The following is a 14,166-nucleotide window of genomic DNA, read 5'->3' as shown; positions in this document are numbered from 1 at the left end:
TCAAATTACAATCATATTCAATCCCAAAATCAAATTTGCATAACATCATTCTCAGTTAAACACATGTAACCCAACAATTGAATTCAATCACATTCGTATAATTCAAAGCAAAACAATCATCACCATAACCACATAGGTTCAATTTTTCCTTGGAAATTTCTTCATGAAATTTTCCTTTCATCAATTATACATAACCACACTACCAATTAGTCATACCAGATACAAGGAATCCATTAATTCCGATTAATCAATTCAAGTCACAATCAAATCTTATATCATTAATGTACATATTCACTCCAAAGGATTCCTTCAAATTTAAATAATTCTCTTATGATCAAGTACACTATCCGAAAAATATCCAAAGGTTTAGATTTAATAGCAATTTCCTTTAGTTCTGATTTGTCCACAGTCTATAAGGTATAGTACCACTAGCTTCCGTTTTTAGTGCATTTGTTTCCAAGTATCACCGATGTTATACTTCCTAATTCAGTAAATTCATATATATTAGTAGTCTACAACACCAAGTGTCTCATAATGTTAAGTTCAATCGACATAACGCATACATTATTATTATACCTCATAAATTATTAGTATTATTATTACTGTTATTACCATTATTACTGTTATCATTATAATTCTTATTTTATGTCATATATACTTATTATTATTTTCGTTTATTCTATATATATTGATATATATTTATCATTATTTTATTTATTTATATATTTATTATTATATTTACTTATAATTTTTATTATTATATATACATATATATATTTTTTTTTAATATAATTACTGCCTAATAGCGTTTCACTTCCAAAACCATTAATTTCCTTTATTATCTTTTACTTTTATTTTATTATACGAGGTCCTTAAACTTAGCCTGGCTTATTAAACATCCTACATGTATTAGGAGTTTAATTCTACCCTATCTAATACACTTACCACATATTAAACTCTCACTGTATTAATTCCTGGGTCATAATAATTATCCCTTAATTGCATACACTACCTTTATAACTCTGTTGACTATTCAATTTAATTACCCAACTTATCATTTTCTACCACACACTCTTTTATACCCCTGCATGTCCTTACATCTCATAAAAATTCATAAATCTTCTACTACTTGCAAATACTTTTATTAACTATTTGCAAATCTTTTCTATCTTAGAAATGATTACTCTTAAACTCTTGATTGTTTTCATTTAGAAGTTATTTTCATATAAGAATAACGAAAGAAACATGAACCACAATTTTTCCCATAGTCATAAAATCTCAAAACATAGAAATATTTTATAAATTCTCTGATACATCACTATTCCTATTTTTTTTTTATCAATCTTACTAAGAATCACAATTTACTTTTCTTATAACCACCATAATTTATATTATTCCCTGTATTTATACACTTGAAAAGAACTAGCTCATGAATAACACAATACACTTCACTCCACCAAGCAGCAATTACTTCTCATAACTAAAAATCCCTTAATATAATAATTCCACCAACATTATTTCTTACGAAAAATACTCATCATTAATTATTATTGCAAATCACACCAAATCATTTATTTTTTTTTTAAACCCTATAAATATCATTTATGTAATCACACCAATTAATATATATATCACATTCAGAAGATTACCTCAATAGTCATAATAAATTGCACCAACCAACATCACGTAAACTTTATCAAATCAATACTCTAATTAATTACATCCTAATGTCCTTAAATCCGAATCATCTAGTTCTCTTATTAATTAACACTAACAACGCATTCTCAACATATAGTTTCCGCAGGCATACATATACTCACATTCGTGTATTTTTATGCATGTAGTCCACATCCAACACATTAAATACACTAACATACTTTTATCGTTTAGCTTCAACCTATTAACCATATATCACTTATCTTCTTACATAATTAAATTATATATAAATGTTATGTATTTCATAGAAAAAAATTAAATTTTTAAGCTAAGGACACAGTTTCCATTAGAAAGAGTACACTGGTTGATCAGGCCACTGCACTTCCTTCTAATTTCTCCTGCGTTTCAAAGCTTTGACTAACTGTTAATATGATTATCTTTCCCCATTTATTTATGTATTTTATTATTATTATTAATTATTTTATTTATGATTTTGTAACCGCCTTAGTGCAGAGTGCGTCCACCTGCACCAAGACCGTTTTCTATTTAATGTCTCTCCTTTGTTGGTTACGGCCGATCCCAACGTAGGAGTTTTATATTCAATTTCCTATGTTCCGCAATTGATTCCTAAGGCCCAACTTAATGCTCTGATACCAACTTTGTCACGACCCATTTCCATGGACCGGACCGGCACTAGGACCTGGGTGAGCTTAAGGCCCCCAAAGCCCGTAGTAAGCCTATATTATGCAACCCTCATTTCCACAATCATAACTGTGGATACAGGCCCAATAATTTATTTCAATTATGTATCACTAATACAGTTCATTTACAACCCACTAGAATACAATTGCGGAACTCTACCTGTACATTTATATCATCATTTGTTTTTCGTTTACAGTCTTCTATACTTATGTCTCAACTCCATAGGATTTTTCTTTCTTCTATTACCTGGAAAAAAAAATAGGTAGGCAGGGGTGAGCGCCAAACTCAATGAGTAGGGTTAGATAACCCTCTCACCCCACACAATCATACAGATGCTAAAATATTTTTATTTGTTCATCGATTAAATTTATGATCATGCAGTGTCACACAAATGGCAATACAACAGCAACCACAATTATTATCACATTCATATAATCACATCACGTGGAAATTAGTCAGTGGCACCACCTAAAACCCCAACGAGCCGTCCTCACACATGGCTCGCCCTCTCATACATGTGCACCAGGGAGCCGATCCCCCATACGGCCAACTGGTCTAATCCTCACTGACCAGTCCTCTCATTGCTTTTCCATTCTCTCTTTTCTTTTCCATACCAACAGGAGGCAACCCGGTGGTCTCCATCCAATCTAGATCATCAAGTGCTCACAACAGGAGGCCACCCTGCGGGCTACAATCAAATCTAGATTATCAGGTGCGCAACAACAAGAAGCCATCCTGTGGTTTTCCATACAATCCACATCATCAGGTGCACACGGGGGCGCCGATCTCCCATTTTCCCGGCCGACGGTCAAATATCATATCATATTCAGGATCCATATAACAGACCGTCCTCACAAACCCATGGTGGTCCACTTCATCCCAATTCCACACAAACAAGGCAAAGTATATTCATAGCACAAGTAATCAAACAACTTTCAATATCAACAGATAGTACATCATAATATGGCAATTCAACAAAATAATGCATGCCAACATTTAGCCGTGAATGCATGAATGCAAGCGGATGATACTAGTTATCTAACACTACTCACAGTTCTTTATCGTCCTCTAAGGGGACTGTTTTCTAGCAACATGCTTCCAGCCGTTTTTCCTCGCATTTCGGAATTTTATAGACCTTGTCGGTAATAGTTGCCGGAGTTGCTCGGAGGGAAGGACAGCAATCGCACCCTTTTGCGATTCGACTATCACTCGTTCCAATAGTTTCTGTGCTGTGAAGACGAAGTCAGAGAGAGAGAGAGAGAGAGAGAGAGAGACAGAGAGACAGGGACGTGGGGGTGCAGCGGCTGCGGTAGGAGGCAGTGGCGTTGGCTGGTGAACGGAACAGAAAGGGGAGGGGAGTCTGTGGTCGGTGCTAACGGGAAGGAGAGGGGGAGAGCTGTCGCGCGCTGGAGAAGAAAAAGGAGGAGAAAAGAAAAGAAAAAGAAAGAAAGAAAAAGAAAAAGAAAAAAAAATCTGTGCCTTCTAGACCATTCCGGTTTGATTCGAACTGGTTTGGTCTGACTTAGTAATTTGGTCTCATTTTCTTTGGTTTTCGAGTTTTTCACTCGATTTTTAGATTATTCGTGTGGTTTTCGACATATTAAATTAATTTTCGGATCCGGTTCGATTTATTTTGATTGTTTAGTTCAGGTCCATAATAATAGTAATCATATTTGATTTTTAGGATGATTAATTTATATGTATCTATATTCTTATAATAAATTAGTAGCCAAAGTTCCATATTATTTCTCGAATATTTTAAAATGTTCTTAAATCAAAAGTTTCGATAATAAATTTTGGGCTTGGGCCCAATATCACAGAATTGGGCTTGATTTGAGACTGTGTTTCTATTTGTAACCCACATGTGAAAATTTTCGATTTTTGATTTAAATTAAATTCAAAAGTTTCGAAAATAAAAATTCGGGGTATTACACTTACTGTCTACTGCTTTCACTTAAAACTTTGAATTACTTCCTCTATAGTCTATGGATCTACACAATAGATGTGGATTTCCCACCTCATAGGGTCTAGTACGTCCACCATCCCTAGAGAGGAAAATCACAAGGTTTCCTTCCTTATGTTGGTTACGGCCGATCCCAACATAAAGAAATTTCCTATGCTCCGCAGTTGTGTCCTAAAATTTCTAACCTAAGCTCTGATACCAACTTTGTCACGACCCATTTCCATGGGCCGGACCGGCACTAGGGCCCAGGTAAGCTTAAGGCCCCCGAGGCCCGTAGTAAGCCTGAAACACTACAAATTTCACTATATTTAATAAAACAGGCTCACAGAATTATTCCATCTATAATAATACAGAACTTAAAAGTATACAAATTCTATAACTGCGGAGTTCATTGACGGATGTATACATATAAGTCTTCGGACATTTATCTATTTAATTGATCAATACGAAAATTAGCGAATTTCTTTTTTTATAGTGAAGAGCAGAGTTATAGCTGGGATTTAGAAAATGCTACTTCCTGAAAGATTTAAACAAAAGAGATGTGAGTTTATTAATGAATAATAATTATTGCACAACACAAGCATTCACATCATTGTATAAATATATCAACCTAGTCATCCGACTAGGTATATGCTCACACAGCCAGTCACACAAATGGCATATCACCAGCACTCACAATTATTAACATCTTCATATAATCACATCACGTGGAAATTAGTCAGTGGAGTCACCGAACCCCCGATGAGCCGTCCTCCCGCATGGCTCATCCTCTCACATGTGCACCAGGGAGCCGATCCCCCATACTGGCCGACCGGTCTAATCCTCACTTGACCAGCCCTCTCATTTTTCTTTCCATTCTCTCTTTCTTTTCCATACCAACAGGAGGCAACCCGGTCGTCTCCATCAAATCTAGATCATCAGGCGCTCACAACAGGAGGCCACCCTGCGGGCTGCGATCAAATCTAGATTATCCGGTGCGCCCAATAAAGAAGCCAACCTGTGGTTAACAGTAACGGTAACAGTAGGTGCACACGGGGGCGCCGATCTCCCATTTACCCGGCTAACAGAAACAGAATCAGGATCCATATAACAGAAATCAGAATCAGGATCCGTATAACAGAAACAGTCTCACAAACCCATGGTGACCCACTTCATCCCAATTCCACACAAACAAAGCACAGCAATATCACAACACAATAAATCAAACATTGCATTCAAATTCAGACATATTATTCAATTAGACATCGTAATGCAATGCACAATTAAACATCCAAAATCAATGCAAATAAATAAATAAATAAATAGTATTAGCAATTAACAACAATAATAAAATAAATAAATGAATATGTAAATAGTTAAATGAATAATAAAGATTATAAACAACCAGAGCACTATATTTATTATGTACCAAATTATAGAACTAATCTAAATAAACTTATTAATTATGTTGTTAATTAAAATTTAGTCTAATTTCTATCAAAATTTCGGCAGCATCTCCCCTAAAAATAGGACTATCTACCTGTTTAAATATCACAATGATATTATATATTAATCAATCAATGTACACAGCCCATCCGTCGGGCGATCAAACAGTTAAATTTCCCTTCCTCCATCCAAATAATAATGTCAACATTCAACTATTAATTCACAACTTATAATAACCTTCAAACATATCCCAATAATATTATTGAACATTCTTTGCTTCACATAATTATAATCAGCTTCTTTAGCTAATTGACAAATAAATGAAATCTTTCATACATATACATATAAACAGAAGTTATACCATTAAGTTAGTTAGCTTCTAACTATTATAAAACTCCTTATTAAACCTTTATTTCATCATCCTTGCTTAAGGTATAAACAACGTCTTTAAACATTTACTAAAATTCTAAACTAGCCACTAAGAACCAATGCTTCAATTAAATTACAATTTCATAAATACTTCTACTAGGCAACCCGACTCACAACTTGAACGTATAACTAAGGCTTCCTAAAATTCCTTCATCTTGCCATGAAAATACGATTTCTAGATTATAGTAGATTATGTTTACCATCGAATCGTTACCTAACAAGATTGAAGCTATTGAGCATTAACCAATGGTATCCATCACAAAAATATTGAGAATATATCCATTCCTATGTTAGTTCATATAAAAATGGCAACGATTACCCTCAATAGCTACTCCCCACCAAATGCAATAGGTTCTCCTTAACTTAGACTTATACATATATGCACAAATTTCACTCATTTCCCATCAAAACTTAGATTCTTAACATCCTATAATCCATATCAAGCAATGGTTTATAGAAATAATGAGAAATAGCTGCTGCCATTTTAAAATTGCTCTAATTTATTATATAGAATATGCAGCAAACACATTAGCCTACACATACTTTTAAAAATTTCAGTCTGCAGCTCATTTGGAATGATAAAAGTTTAAGATTTCCTTCCTATCATAGTGAAAACTCAAGCAAATAACCATTAAACTGCTGCCATCTTTAAAGGCTTATCAATTCCTCTAACAAATTGTGTAATTGGAATATGTGTGCACTGCTATTTTGTAATAAGAATAGTTTAAACATTAAAGCGGGAAAGGGACTTCGGGCTTCAAATCTTGGGTCTCTTGCACTGCTGTTTCAAGAACGCCTTACCCGAGTATTCTTTTTTTTTTATTTTTTTATTTTTATTTTTTTCTGTAGTATCAAGTTCTTTTTATTGTTGGTATATACTGAAAAAAAAGAATTTATTTTTAAAAGCAATGAAAAGCAACGATTTTATCTTAGCACTATATTGTCAATAACGTAATTAACTTTATATATTAGAAGCAAATATCATTTGTTTTTTTTTTTTTTATTATTATTTTTTTTATATATATAAACAGTACCTGAAAATTCTAACTACAAAGATCTTGAAATTTATGCAATTTAATTTGCAAAAGAGTGAGGAGGGAGGATAATCGGCTTACCTTATCGGCGATAGTCGCCGGAGTTGCTCGGAGACGGAGAGAAGGACGAAGACGCTATCTCGATCGGGCTGAAGTCCCAGCCTCGCCGTGATTTTTGCGCTCACCAGAAGCAGAAACGGGGAGAAGGGAAAGGAAGGCCGGGTTGCTGCGGCAAGGAGTCGACGGCGAGGAGATGAGATCGATCGGCTCTGGTGGCTGGAAACGGGAAGGGAAAGAGGAGGAGGAGGTTGCGCGCTGGCACTAGCGCAAGGAAGGAGAAGGAAAAAGAAAAAAAGAAAAAGGAAAAAGAAAAAGAAAAAGAAAAAAAAAGGAAAAGAAAGAAAAAATCTTGGGCTTCTAGACCATTCCGGTTCGATTCGAACCGGTTTGGTCTAATTCTATGATTTGGCTCAATTTGCTTGGTTTTCGAGTTTTTCGCTTGGTTTTTGAAAAATCGAATTGGGTTACGGGTCCAGTTTAGCAATAATAAAATACTAGCTGGTATAATTTCATTGGTTGAAATAAAAAAATTTAGTTTTTAAATGAAAATTCTTCGAAATTAAATTTTCGGGTCGTTTCAGATATATTTACAAAAATTATTTTTAAAATAAATATATATAGATAATTAAGCATTTTAAAATTTTATATTTTATTTTTAAATATTTAATTATATTTTAATTATAATTTAAAATATTTAATTCTGGGGAGAAATAAAAAAAGAAAATTATATGTATATGCTTTTTATTAATATTTTTTCTTTATATTTGTATGATTTGATTGGATATATTTTAAAAAATAAGTTTTCGAATAGAATATACATAATATTTTATTTATGAGAGATAAAAAAAGAAAAAAAATATATTATTTTTATTAATATTTTTTCTTTATATTTGTATAATTTGATTGGGTATATCTTTTAAAAAAATTTAAATAAAAACACATAATTAAATATTTCAAAATTTTTAAATTGCATCTTATTAGTTGATTGGATATTTTTATAAAACTTATTTTTTAAAATAAATACGTAGAGATAACTAAGCATTTGAAAATTTTAAATGTTATTTTTTAAAAATTTATTTTTAATAAATATATATGATAAAAGACATTTTAAATTTTTTTATATTTTATTTTTTAAATATTTTATTCTATTTTGATTATAATTTAAAATATTTTATTTCAGAGAGAAATAAAAAATATATATATTTTTATATATTTGTATGATTTGATTGGATATATTTTTTTAAAATAAATTTTCAAATAAAATATATATAAGCATTTCAAAAAATTTTAAAAGGACAATAAAAATATTATTTTCTTTTCAATTAAATGTTACGTTGCAAGCATGTAGTAAAAAAATATGCGTTGTGTGTATAAATTGCAATATAAAGTAATCACTATTGAGAATTTATACTTTAATATTTTATTAATAAAAAAGTTGAATGAGTATAAAGAACAGATATATCACGAGCAAAATCAACGTACAATGCACATTATAAAATGACTAAAAGACTAGTATATTGTCACGACCCATTTCCATAGGCCGGACCGGCACTAGGGCCCAGGTAAGCTTAAGGCCCCCGAGGCCCGTAGTAAGCCTGAACACTACAAATTTGCTATCTCAATAAAATTTTAAACATACAAATTTCCCTGCTTACAATACACTATAGTTATAATACAGGCTCACAGAATTATTCCATCTACAATAATACACAACTTAAAAGTATACAAGTTCTATAACTGCGGAGTTTACTGACGGATGTATACATATAAGTCTTCGGACATTTATCTATTTAATTGATCAATACTAAAATTAGTGAATTTCTTTTTTAACGGTGAAGAGCAGAGTTATAGCTGGGATTTAGAAAATGCTACTTCCTGAAATATTTGAACAAAAGAGATGTGAGTTTATTAATGAATCATAATTATTGCACAACACACGCATTCACACAATTGTATAAATATATCAACCTAGTCATCCGACTAGGTATATGCTCACACAGTCAGTCACACAAATGGCATATCACCAGCACTCACAATTATTAACATCTTCATATAATCACATCACGTGGAAATTAGTCAGTGGAGTCACCGAACCCCCGATGAGCCGTCCTCCCACATGGCTCATCCTCTCACATGTGCACCAGGGAGCCGATCCCCCATACTGGCCGACCGGTCTAATCCTCACTTGACCAGCCCTCTCATTATTTTTCCATTCTCTCTTTTCTTTTCCATACCAACAGGAGGCAACCCGGTCATCTCCATCAAATCTAGATCATCAGGCGCTCACAACAGGAGGCCACCCTGCGGGCTGCGATCAAATCTAGATTATCCGGTGCGCCCAATAAAGAAGCCAACCTGTGGTTAACAGTAACGGTAACGGTAGGTGCACACGGGGGCGCCGATCTCCCATTTACCCGGCTAACAGAAACAGAATCAGGATCCATATAACAGAATCAGAATATAACAGAATCAGAATCAAGATCCGTATAACAGAAACAGTCTCACAAACCCATGGTGACCCACTTCATCCCAATTCCACACAAACAAAGCAAGGCATTGTCACATCACAACTAATCAAGCATTTCAATTAAGTGCAGAAATATTTCAAAGTTAAACATCGAAATGCAATGCACAATTAGAAATTCATACTCAAATGCAATTAAATAAATAATATTAACAATAAACAACAATGATAGAATAAATAATAATAATGGGAATAAACAATAACAATGAAAATAAATAAGTAATTGAATAATTAAGTAAATAGTGATGATAGTAAAATAATTAGAATATTTTATTTACTATGTATTAAGTTATAGAATTATTCTAAATAAACTTATTACTTTATATTGTTAGCTAAAACTAGTCTAAGTTCTATCGAAATTTCGGCAGCACCTCCCCTAAAAATTGGGCTATTTACCTATTCAAATATCACAATAATATACTTAACAATCATCAATCACACAACCCATCCATCGGGCGATCAACCAATTTAAACACCCGTCCTCCTTAAATAGCAATGTCACACTCAACCATAAATTTACAATTTAAAGTAACTTTTAACCTGGTCCAATAATATTATCAACCATTCTTTACTTAAGATGTCAACAACGTCCTTAAACATTTATTAAATTCTAAACTAGCTATTAAGAACCGATGGTTCAATTAAATTACAATTTAATAAAGGCATCTTCTAAGTAACCCAATTAACAACTTAACTATATATCAATTAAAGCTTCATGAATCTTTCTCCATCTTCACATAAAAATTCCCTTTCTAGATATAACCAATACTAATCATATAAAAACATTGAAAATATATGTACGTCCATTATTACATTAGTTTATATATAAAATGGTATCAATTATCTGCAATAGCTACTGCCCATCAAACACTAGGTTCTCCCTTGCTTAAACTTATATACTATGCTTACCGCACTAAGAATTTAATTCACGACTTCATTTGGTTTATAGTTCAACAATAGCTCAACCAATTAACAATATTGGTTGCTGCCACCCTCACGCTATACTTATTCCTAAACTAAAATCTCCTTATTCATGCTTACCCATTAAATTAGCTATTAATTCAGACTAAATTAAAAAAAAACCAAATTCCCTTAAAGAATGGATAAACAATAAAAGCTAGGGTCTAAATTTTCCGCAATAGCTTAATTTATGCTTCAAATCTTTCTTTTTTAAATCAAAATTTCCTCAATGGTCTAGCAAATATAGTATATATATCCTATTTAACTTATCCAAAACTTAGACTGTAGCTACCATTAATAATATTTATCAACATTTCTTAGTTAATTTGCATAACAGTAGCTAAGAATTTCCATTTCTATATCAACTCTCCTGATCATGATCAAAATTCATGAAATGTATTGAAAAGGGTTGAAATTAATTTACCTGGCTACAAAATGCATCGGAAGTTGAATAATTTCCGGTTTAAGTCATCGGTGGTAACCCAAATACCCAAAATCCAGCTCTGCCGGCGTTATCTTGATCGGAACTGACGAAAACAGTGGCCGGCGAAGCTGTTAGCGACAATGGAAGGGTCTAATCGGCCGGTCTTTAGTTGGTCTTGCCGGAGAAGCAGAGGTTAGCGCTGAAGGAGTCTGCCAATCGAAGTGAAATCGCAGCTCACTCTTACTGTGCTCGCCGGAAGAGAGGAGAGAAGATGAACGGCGAAGGGACGGAGCAAGGAGCTCAGGTCGGCGTGACTCACACTCAGGTGGCCGGAATCGCAGGTGGAGCTCGATTCGCGATTACACAGCCTCCTGCTTCTCTTTGACTTGCGCTGAAATCGAACGGAAAGAGGGAGAAAGGGAGAGATACCGGAGACGCTGCGGTGAGGAGGCGGCAGCGGCAGGGAGGCGATGGCTGAGGCGGAATCGGCACTGGTCTCAGGCGGTCGGAAAAACGAAAGGAGGAGAAGAGGAGGGTGGGTCGACGCTGCTCTCCCCCCCCCCGGAAGAAAAAAAAAAAAAAAAAAAAAAAAGAAGGAGAATTCTAAAGCTTCTAGACCATTTCGGTTCGATTCGAACCAGTTTGGTCTAATTCTATGATTTGGCTCAATTTGCTTGATTTTCGAGTTTTTCGCTTGGTTTTCGAAAAATCAAATTGATTTATGGGTCCAGTTTAGCAATAATAAAATACTAGCTGGTATAATCTCATTAGTTGAAATAAAAAAATTAGTTTTTAAATGAAAATTCTACGAAATTAAATTTTCGGGTCGTTTCATATATATAAAAGATGATTTCACCAAACCTAAATTTTCAAAATTTAAGGAAGTAAAAAATTGAAGTTCACTATTTTATAAATAAAATTGAAAACTTTTAATATTTCAACTCATTGTTTGGAACAAATGAATTCCACAAAATTTCATGGAATTCATTTAGAAATCCATATTTTGTATTTGGAATTAAAAAAAGTGTGTATTTCAATTCTAGGAATTCAATTCTATGAAATTGAACATAACTACACCAAATTCCATAAAAATATGTGAAAATTTTAAATTATTTCACAAAACTAAGTAATCAAATTTTTTATGACAAAACTACCATTCTCCTTCTACAAAGTCAAATTTTCAATTTTCTACTTATTTAACTTATTTATTTTATCGAACTTGACCAAAAACCATTTAAAAGTTTTATTTTTTAGAAAAATATTTTCTTATTATTGTATTTTTATTTTAATATTTTTTTAGCATTTTTTTAACTAATGAGGAGAGAAATTCAAATTTAATATACATTCAATGAAATGTAATACTTTTATTAATATTATTTTTATTTTATATATTCATTTTAATAAAAATATAAAAAATATATAACCATAACATAAATATAATTGGTATTTATTATTTATTTTTGTATTTCAATGATATTTTAGAAAATAAAATTAAATGAATTTTTAATTATGAATTTATTCCATACATGATTATATGGATTTCAAATGAATTATATGTTTTAAATTAATCATACTAAACATGAAAATTCATTCACAGATAAATTCTACTAGAATTTATTTATAAATGAATTTCATATTTTGAATTCATTTATATCAACATAGCATAAGGGATCAATTTTTTTAATTTTTAATATTTGCTTGAGTTCAAATACAAATATACAAGCAAGTATTTTTTTTCCCTTGTTCTATAAATTATAAACAAGTCAAGCATAAAAAAAATAATATAAAAATTGTGAAATTATAGCAAATTAAAAACACTTAAACATATAAATAGCATAGTTTAAATATAAAATAATTATCTTTAGACCCATGAGTTGGAGCTATCCATGATAATTTGACTTGAACAATTTACTAATAATATTAAAAGGAAAAAGACTCACTATATGCATCCATATTCCCTTTGAATTTAGCCCAACAAATAATGTGATAGCGTAAGGGATTTAAATTAATTAAGGATATGATTGTAAAAAAATTTCAATAAAAGACATAAATGTTAGGTGGGATAACATTTTAGAAAACGCTCTCTCATTCTCTAAAAACTGCTCTATATACAGGTAATCGAACACTATAATTTAGGAAAATAGTACTAAAAAAAGAGTGATAAAAGGGGATGAGAATTAGAGATAATGAATATCATTTGTCTTCAAAAGTCATAACTTACTCGTATTTTAATTAGAAATTGGGATAACAGTTGCCTTAATAATAAATAACAATTTACGTCTCCAATACGAAGGACAAATATTGTTATTAATTTTGGAAAACCAATGTCCCATATGGGAGATGAGATGATTGATGTTTCCATTAATAATGATAAGTATTATCATAAATTTTGATGACCACGTCCTATATAGGAGATACATCTTACATCATGTATACTAACGACAATTATCATTATCAATTTTGGGGACGATTAGCGTCCTATATGTATATGTATGGGATACAACTTACGTACTGTATATACTAAGGAAAATTATTGTCGTTAATTTTGGAGATGATTGACGTCTCATATAAAGTGGATAATTTTTGTTTCCTATACTAATAATGTATGTCATATATTAAAAAGAGAGAAACTAATTATCAAAGGTGCCGCTCGGTGGAATGGTCCGGAGAGTTGAAATAACTCTTGAATTAAGCGTGGTCGCTTAAAGAAAAATTCTAGGATGGGTGACCTACTGGGAAGTTCTCTATTTCATCTTCCATATAGGGGGACAAATATTGATAATATTTTTAGATACAATTTCCATCTAAAATTGGAGAGATGATGTATGTCTCTTAAATTGGAGATAATTATCGTCCACTGGAAAAAGGACAATTTTTTTGACTTAAAGAGATGATTTTGAACATCCTCTAATATACTTTTATTTATTTATTTATTTTTTTAGTATAGTCAAAACATTAAAAATTATTTTGCTAAATACAACCCAGATAT

The 14,166-nt window shown here is 32.0% G+C and overlaps 2 long non-coding RNA genes across 2 annotated transcripts; both read right to left on the bottom strand.

The window, feature by feature from the left end:
• Window positions 1–2,434: 2,434 nt before the first annotated feature.
• LOC149495828 (uncharacterized) lies at window positions 2,435–3,780 on the bottom strand. The gene is made up of 2 exons (XR_016321197.1): window positions 3,411–3,780; window positions 2,435–2,604 (listed from the first exon to the last, which is right to left on the bottom strand). It is a non-coding gene; the product is annotated as an uncharacterized LOC149495828 (long non-coding RNA).
• A 5,098-nt stretch (window positions 3,781–8,878) lies between these two features.
• LOC149495827 (uncharacterized) lies at window positions 8,879–11,753 on the bottom strand. The gene is made up of 2 exons (XR_016321504.1): window positions 11,178–11,753; window positions 8,879–9,144 (listed from the first exon to the last, which is right to left on the bottom strand). It is a non-coding gene; the product is annotated as an uncharacterized LOC149495827 (long non-coding RNA).
• Window positions 11,754–14,166: the final 2,413 nt, after the last annotated feature.

The sequence above is a fragment of the Jatropha curcas genome, chromosome 6 (genome assembly GCF_041381405.1).
Source record: "Jatropha curcas cultivar XTBG-Jc1 chromosome 6, XTBG_Jcur_1.0, whole genome shotgun sequence".
NCBI classification, from domain to species: Eukaryota; Viridiplantae; Streptophyta; class Magnoliopsida; order Malpighiales; family Euphorbiaceae; genus Jatropha; species Jatropha curcas.
Note: the sequence above shows the minus strand (reverse complement) of the source record. Positions and strands in the feature narration are given on the sequence as shown.